The sequence below is a fragment of the Triticum dicoccoides genome, chromosome 2A (genome assembly GCF_002162155.2).
Source record: "Triticum dicoccoides isolate Atlit2015 ecotype Zavitan chromosome 2A, WEW_v2.0, whole genome shotgun sequence".
In the NCBI taxonomy this organism is placed as follows: Eukaryota; Viridiplantae; Streptophyta; class Magnoliopsida; order Poales; family Poaceae; genus Triticum; species Triticum dicoccoides.
In genome coordinates this window covers 444,616,322-444,624,575 of record NC_041382.1, presented here as the reverse complement: position 1 = coordinate 444,624,575, position 8,254 = coordinate 444,616,322, and positions in this window count along the sequence as shown.

Below are 8,254 nucleotides of genomic sequence, written 5' to 3'. Positions count from 1 at the left end.
TCCTATTCGGACTAGGGGGGGAGGGGCGCGCGGCCCAGCCCTGGCCACCTCTCCTCTCTTCCACTAAAGCCCACTAAGGCCCATATACCTCCCGGGGGGGTTCCGGTAACCTCCCGGTACTCCGGTAAAATCCCGATTTCACCCGGAACACTTCCGATATCCAAATATAGGCTTCCAATATATCAATCTTTATGTCTCGACCATTTCAAGACTCCTCGTCATGTCCGTGATCACATCCGGGACTCCGAACAAACTTCGGTACATCAAAACTCATAAACTCATAATATAACTGTCATCGAAACCTTAAGCGTGCGGACCCTACGGGTTCGAGAACAATGTAGACATGACCGAGACACGTCTCCAGTCAATAACCAATAGCGGAATCTGGATGCTCATATTGGCTCCCACATATTCTACGAAGATCTTTATCGGTCAGACCGCATAACAACATACGTTGTTCCCTTTGTCATCGGTATGTTACTTGCCCGAGATTCGATCGTCGGTATCTCAATACCTAGTTCAATCTCGTTACCGGCAAGTCTCTTTACTCGTTCCGTAATACATCATCTCGCAACTAACTCATTAGTTGCAATGCTTGGAAGGCTTATGTGATGTGCATTACCGAGAGGGCCCAGAGATACCTCTCCGACAAACGGAGTGACAAATCCTAATCTCGAAATACGCCAACCCAACATGTACCTTTGGAGACACTTGTAGAGCTCCTTTATAATCACCCAGTTACGTTGTGACGTTTGGTAGCACACAAAGTGTTCCTCCGGCAAACGGGAGTTGCATAATCTCATAGTCATAGGAACATGTATAAGTCATGAAGAAAGCAATAGCAACATACTAAACGATCGGGTGCTAAGCTAATGGAATGGGTCATGTCAATCACATCATTCTTCTAATGATGTGATCCCGTTAATCAAATAACAACTCTTTTGTTCATGGTTAGGAAACATAACCATCTTCGATTAACGAGCTAGTCAAGTAGAGGCATACTAGTGACACTCTGTTTGTCTATGTATTCACACATGTACTATGTTTCCAGTTAATACAATTCTAGCATGAATAATAAACATTTATCATGATATAAGGAAATAAATAATAACTTTATTATTGCCTCTAGGGCATATTTCCTTCAGTCTCCCACTTGCACTAGAGTCAATAATCTAGTTCACATCACCATGTGATTCAACACCCATAGTTCACATTGTCATGTGACCTATACCCAAAGGGTTTACTAGAGTCAGTAATCTAGTTCACATCGTTTATGTGATTAACACCCAAAGAGTACTAAGGTGTGATCATGTTTTGCTTGCGAGATAATTTTAGTCAACGGGTCTGTCACATACAGATCCGTAAGTATCTTGCAAATTCTATGTCTACAATGCTCTGCACGGAGCTACTCTAGCTAATTGCTCCCACTTTCAATATGTATCTAGATCGAGACTTAGAGTCATCCAGATCTGTGTCAAAACTTGCATCGACGTAACTTTTTACGACGAACCTCTTTGTCACCTCCATAATTGAGAAATATTTCCTTATTCCACTAAGGATAATTTTGACCGCTGTCCAGTGATCTACTCTTAGATCACTATTGTACCCCCTTGCTTAACACAGTGTAGGGTATACAATAGATCTGGTACACAACATGGCATACTTTATAGAACCTATGGCTGAGGCATAGGGAATGACTTTCATTTTCTTTCTATCTTCTGCCGTGGTCGGGCTTTGAGTCTTACTCAATTTCACACCTTGTAACACAGCCAAGAACTCTTTCTTTGACCGTTCCAATTTTTGAACTATTTCAAAATATTGTCAAGGTATGTACTCATTGAAAAAAAACTTATCAAGCGTCTTGATCTATCCCTATAGGTCTTGATGCTCAATATGTAAGCAGCTTCACCGAGGTTTTCTTTGAAAAAATCCTTTCAAACACTCCTTTATGCTTTGCAGAATAATTCTACATTATTTTCGATCAACAATATGTCATACACATATAATTATCAGAAATGTTGTAGTGCTCCCACTCACTTTCTTGTAAATACAGGCTTCACCGCAAGTCTGTATAAAACTATATGCTTTGATCAACTTATCAAAGCGTATATTCCAACTCCGAGATGCTTGCACCAGTCCATAGATGGATCGCTGGAGCTTGCATATTTAGTTAACACCTTTAGGATCGACAAAACCTTCTAGTTGCATCGTATACAACTCTTCTTTAATAAATCCATTAAGGAATGCAGTTTTGTTTATCCATTTGCCAGATTTCATAAAAATGCGGCAATTGCTAACATGATTTGGACAGACTTAAGCATCGCTACGAGTGAGAAAATTTCATCGTAATCAACACCTTGAACTTTGTCAAAAACCTTTTTCGACAAGTCTAGCTTTGTAGATAGTAACACTACTATCAGCGTCCGTCTTCCTCTTGAAGATCCATTTATTTTCTATGGCTTGCCGATCATCGGGCAAATCCATCAAAGTCCATACTTTGTTCTCATACATGGATCATATCTCAGATTTCATGGCCTCAAACCATTTCGTGGAATCTGGGCTCATCATCGCTTCCTCATAGTTCGCAAGTTCGTCATGGTCTAGTAACATGACTTCCAGAACAGGATTACCGTACCACTCTGGTGCGGATCTCACTCTGGTTTACCTACGAGATTCGGTAGTAACTTGATCTGAACTTACATGATCATCATCATTAGCTTCCTCACTAGTTGGTGTAGTAGTCACAAGAAAATATTTCTGTGATGAACTACTTTCCAATAAGGGAGAAGGTACAATTACCTTATCAAGTTTTCTACTTTCCTCCCACTCACTTCTTTCGAGAGAAACTCCTTCTCTAGAAAGTTTCCGAATTTAGCAACAAAAGTCTTGCCTTCGGATCTGTGATAGAAGGTGTATCCAATAGTTTCCTTTGGATTTCCTATGAAGATGCACTTCTTCGATTTAGGTTTGAGCTTATCAAGTTGAAACTTTTTCACACAAGCATTGCAACCTCAAACTTTAAGAAACGACAGCTTGGGTTTCTTGCTAAACCATAGTTCATACGGTGTCATCTCAAACGGATTTAGATGGTGCCCTATTTAACGTGAATGTAGCTGTCTCTAATGCATAACCCCAAAACAATAGCGGTAAATCTGTAAGAGACATCATAGATCGCACCATATCAAATAAAGTACGATTATGATGTTCGAACACACCATTACACTGTGGTGTTCCAGGTGGCGTGAGTAGTGAAACTATTTCACATTGTTTTAACTGAAGACCAAACTCGTAATTCAAATACTCTTCTCCACGATCAGATCGTAGAAACTTTATTTTCTTGTTACGATGATTTTCCACTTCACTCTGAAATTCTTTGAACTTTTCAAATGTTTCAGACTTATGTTTCATCAAGTAGATATACTCACATCTGCTCAAATTATCTGTGAAGAACAGAAAATAATGATACCTGTCGCGAGCCTCAATATTCATCGAACCACATACATCAGTATGTATGATTTCCAACAGATCTATTGCTCGCTCCATTGTTCCGAAGAACGGAGTCTTAGTCATCTTGCCCATGAGGCATGGTTCGCAAGCATCAACTGATTCATAATCAAGTTATTCCAAAAACCCATCAGCATGGAGTTTCTTCATGCGCTTTACACCAATATGACCTAAACGGCAGTGCCACAAATAAGTTTGCACTATCATTATTAACTTTGCATCTTTTGGTTTCAATATTATGTTTTATGTGCATCACTACGATCGAGATCCAACGAACTATTTTCATTGGGTGTGTAACCATATAAGGTTTTATTCATGTAAACAGAACAACAATTTATTCTCTTACTTAAATGAATAACCGTATTACAATAAACATGATCAAATCATATTCATGCTCAACGCAAACACCAAATAACACTTATTTAGGTTCAACACTAATCCCGAAAGTATAGGGAGTGTGCGATGATGATCATATCAATTTTGGAACCACTTCCAACACACATCGTTACTTCACCCTTAACTAGTCTCTATTTATTCTGCAACTCCCATTCGAGTTACTAATCTTAGCAACTGAACTAGTATCAAATACTAAGGGGTTGCTATAAACACTAGTAAAGTACACATCAATAACACGTATATCAAATATACTTATGTTCACTTTGCCATCCTTTGTATCCGCCAATCACTTGGGGTAGTTCTGCTTCCAGTGACCAGTCCCTTTGAAGTAGAAGCACTTAGTCTCAGGCTTAGGATCAGACTTGGGCTTCTTCACTTGAGCAGCAACTTGCTTGCTGTTCTTCTTGAAGTTCCCCTTCTTCCCTTTGCCCTTTTCTTGAAACTAGTGGTCTTGTCAACCATCAACACTTGATGTTTTTCTTGATTTCTACCTTCGTTGATTTCAGCATCACGAAGAGCTTGGGAGTTGTTTCCATTATCCCTTGCATATTATAGTTCATCACGAAGTTCTACTAACTTGGTGATGGTGACTAGAGAATTCTGTCAATCACTATCTTATCTGGAAGATTAACTCCCACTTGATTCAAGCGATTGTAGTACCCAGACAATCTGAGCACATGCTCACTAGTTGAGCGATTCTCCTCCATCTTTTAGCTATAGAACTTGTTGGAGACTTCATATCTCTCAACTCGGGTATTTGCTTGAAATATTAACTTCAACTCCTGGAACATCTCATATGGTCCATGACATTCAAAACGTCTTTGAAGTCCCAATTCTAAGCCATTAAGCATGGTGCACTAAACTATCAAGTAGTCATCATATTGAGCTAGCCAAACGTTCATAACGTCTGCATCTGCTCCTGCAATAGGTCTGTCACCTAGCGGTGCATCAAGGACATAATTCTTCTGTGCAGCAATGAGGATAAACCTTAGATCACGGATCCAATCCGCATCATTGCTACTAACATCTTTCAACACAATTTTCTCTAGGAACATATCAAAATAAACACAGGGAAGCAACAACGCGAGCTATTGATCTATAACATAATTTGCAAAATACTACCAGGACTAAGTTCATGATAAATTTGAGTTCAATTTAATCATATTACTTAAGAACTCCCACTTAGATAGACATCCCTCTAATCCTCTAAGTGATTACGTGATCCAAATCAGCTAAACCATGTTCGATCATCACGTGAGATGGAGTAGTTTCATTGGTGAACATCGCTATGTTGATCATATCTACTATATGATTCACGCTCGACCTTTCGGTCTCCGTGTTCCGAGGCCATATCTGTATATGCTTGGCTCGTCAAGTATAACCTGAGTATTCCGTGTGTGCAACTGTTTTGCACCCGTTGTATTTGAACATAGAGCCTATCACACCCGATCATCACGTGGTGTCTCGGTACGAAGAACTTTCACAACGGTGCATACTCAGGAAGAACACTTCTTGATAATTAGTGAGAGATCATCTTATAATGCTACCTTCAATCAAAGCAAGATAGGATGCATAAAAGATAAACATCACATGCAATCAATATAAGTGATATGATATGGCCATCATCATCTTGTGCTTGTGATCTCCATCTTCAAAGAACCATCGTGATCACCATCGTCATCGGCGCGACACCTTGATCACCATCGTAGTATCGTTGTCGTCTCACCAATCTTATGCTTCCACGACTATCGCTACCGTTTAGTGATAAAGTAAAGCATTACAGCGCAGTTGTATTGCATACAATAAAGCGACAACCATATGGCTCCTGCCAGTTGCCGATAACTCGGTTAGAAAACATGATCATCTCATACAATAAAATTTAGCATCATGTCTTGACCATATCACATCACAACATGCCCTGCAAAAACAAGTTAGACGTCCTCTACTTTGTTGTTGCAAGTTTTACATGGCTGCTACGGGCTTTAAGCAAGAACCAATCTTACCTACGCATCAAAACCACAACGATAGTTTGTCAAGTTGGTGCTGTTTTAACCATCGCAAGGACCGGGCGTAGCCACACTTGGTTCAACTAAACTTGGAGAAACTGTCACCCGCTAGCCACCTTTGTGCAAAGCACATCGGGAGAACCGGTCTCGCGTAAGCGTACGCATAATGTCGGTCCGGGCCGCTTCGTCCAACAATACCGCCGAACCAAAGTATGACATGCTGGTAAGCAGTATGACTTATATCGCCCACAACTCACTTGTGTTCTACTCGTGCATATAACATCAACACATAAAACCTAGACTCGGATGCCACCGTTGGGGAATGTAGTAATTTCAAAAATTCTCCTACGCACACGCAAGATCATGGTGATGCATAGCAACAAGAGGGGAGAGTGTGATCTACGTACCCTTGTAGACCGACAGCGGAAGCGTTAGCACAACGCGGTTGATGTAGTCGTACGTCTTCACGGCCCGACCGATCAAGCACCGAAACTACGACACCTCCGAGTTCTAGCACACGTTCAGCTCGATGACTATCCTCGGACTCCGATCCAGCAAAGTGTCGGGGAAGAGTTCCGTCAGCACGACGACGTGGTGACGATCTTGATATACTACCGTCGCAGGGCTTCGCCTAAGCACCGCTACAATATTATCGAGGATTATGGTGGAAGGGGGCACCGCACACGGCTAAGAATATGATCACGTGGATCAACTTGTGTGTCTAGGGGTGCCCCCTGCCCCCGTATATAAAGGATCAAGGGGGGTGTGCTGCCGGCCAGGAGGATGGCGCGCCAGGAGGAGTCCTACTCCCACCGGGAGTAGGATTCCCCCCTTTTCCTAGTTGGAATAGGATTCGGGAGGGGGAAAGAGGAGAGAGAGAAGGAAGGGGGGGGGGGCGCCGCCCCCCTCTCCTTGTCCTATTCGGACTATGGGGGGGAGGGGCCCAGTCCTGGCCACCTCTCCTCTCTTCCACTAAAGCCCACTAAGGCCCATATACCTCCCGGGGGGTTCCGGTAACCTCCCGGTACTCCGGTAAAATCCCGATTTCACCTGGAACACTTCCGATATCCAAATATAGGCTTCCAATATATCAATCTTTATGTCTTGACCATTTTGAGACTCCTCGTCATGTCCGTGATCACATCCGGGACTCCGAACAAACTTCGGTACATCAAAACTCATAAACTCATAATATAACTGTCATCGAAACCTTAAGCGTGCGGACCCTACGGGTTTGAGAACAATGTAGACATGACCGAGACACGTCTCCAGTCAATAACCAATAGTGGAACCTGGATGCTCATATTGGCTCCCACATATTTTACGAAGATCTTTATCGGTCAGACCGCATAACAACATACGTTGTTCCCTTTGTCATCGGTATGTTACTTGCCCGAGATTCGATCGTCGGTATCTCAATACCTAGTTCAATCTCGTTACCGGCAAGTCTGTTTACTCGTTCCGTAATACATCATCTCGCAACTAACTCATTAGTTGCAATGCTTGCAAGGCTTATGTGATGTGCATTACCGAGAGGGCCCAGAGATACCTCTCCGACAAACGGAGTGACAAATCCTAATCTCGAAATACACCAACCCAACATGTACCTTTGGAGACACTTGTAGAGCTCCTTTATAATCACCCAGTTACGTTGTGACGTTTGGTAGCACACAAAGTGTTCCTCCGGCAAACGGGAGTTGCATAATCTCATAGTCATAGGAACATGTATAAGTCATGAAGAAAGCAATAGCAACATACTAAACGATCGGGTGCTAAGCTAATGGAATGGGTCATGTCAATCACATCATTCTTCTAATGATGTGATCCCGTTAATCAAATAACAACTCTTTTGTTCATGGTTAGGAAACATAACCATCTTAGATTAACGAGCTAGTCAAGTAGAGGCATACTAGTGACACTCTGTTTGTCTATGTATTCACACATGTATTATGTTTCCGGTTAATACAATTCTAGCATGAATAATAAACATTTATCATGATATAAGGAAATAAATAATAACTTTATTATTGCCTCTAGGGCATATTTCCTTCAAATACAACCAAGCCCCCTAGTGATTTCCCTGTTTGGCCTTAAGCCGATCAAGAGGCGTAGCTATGGTTCGAATATGACCAAGCCCCCTAGTGATTTCCTTTATATCTGTGTGGCTTTATAAGCCGGGTTAGTACAACTCCATTTTATAAGTAGAAGCCCCCATGTAAGCACACACGATGTAAAAAAACAACAGATACCCCGCTTTAGCTGAGGCTCCGGTTTATTATATAATATATACATTGTCATAGGTATGTACATAAGAAGAGCCTATGGCTCAAGTATAGTAAGGCCGAAGA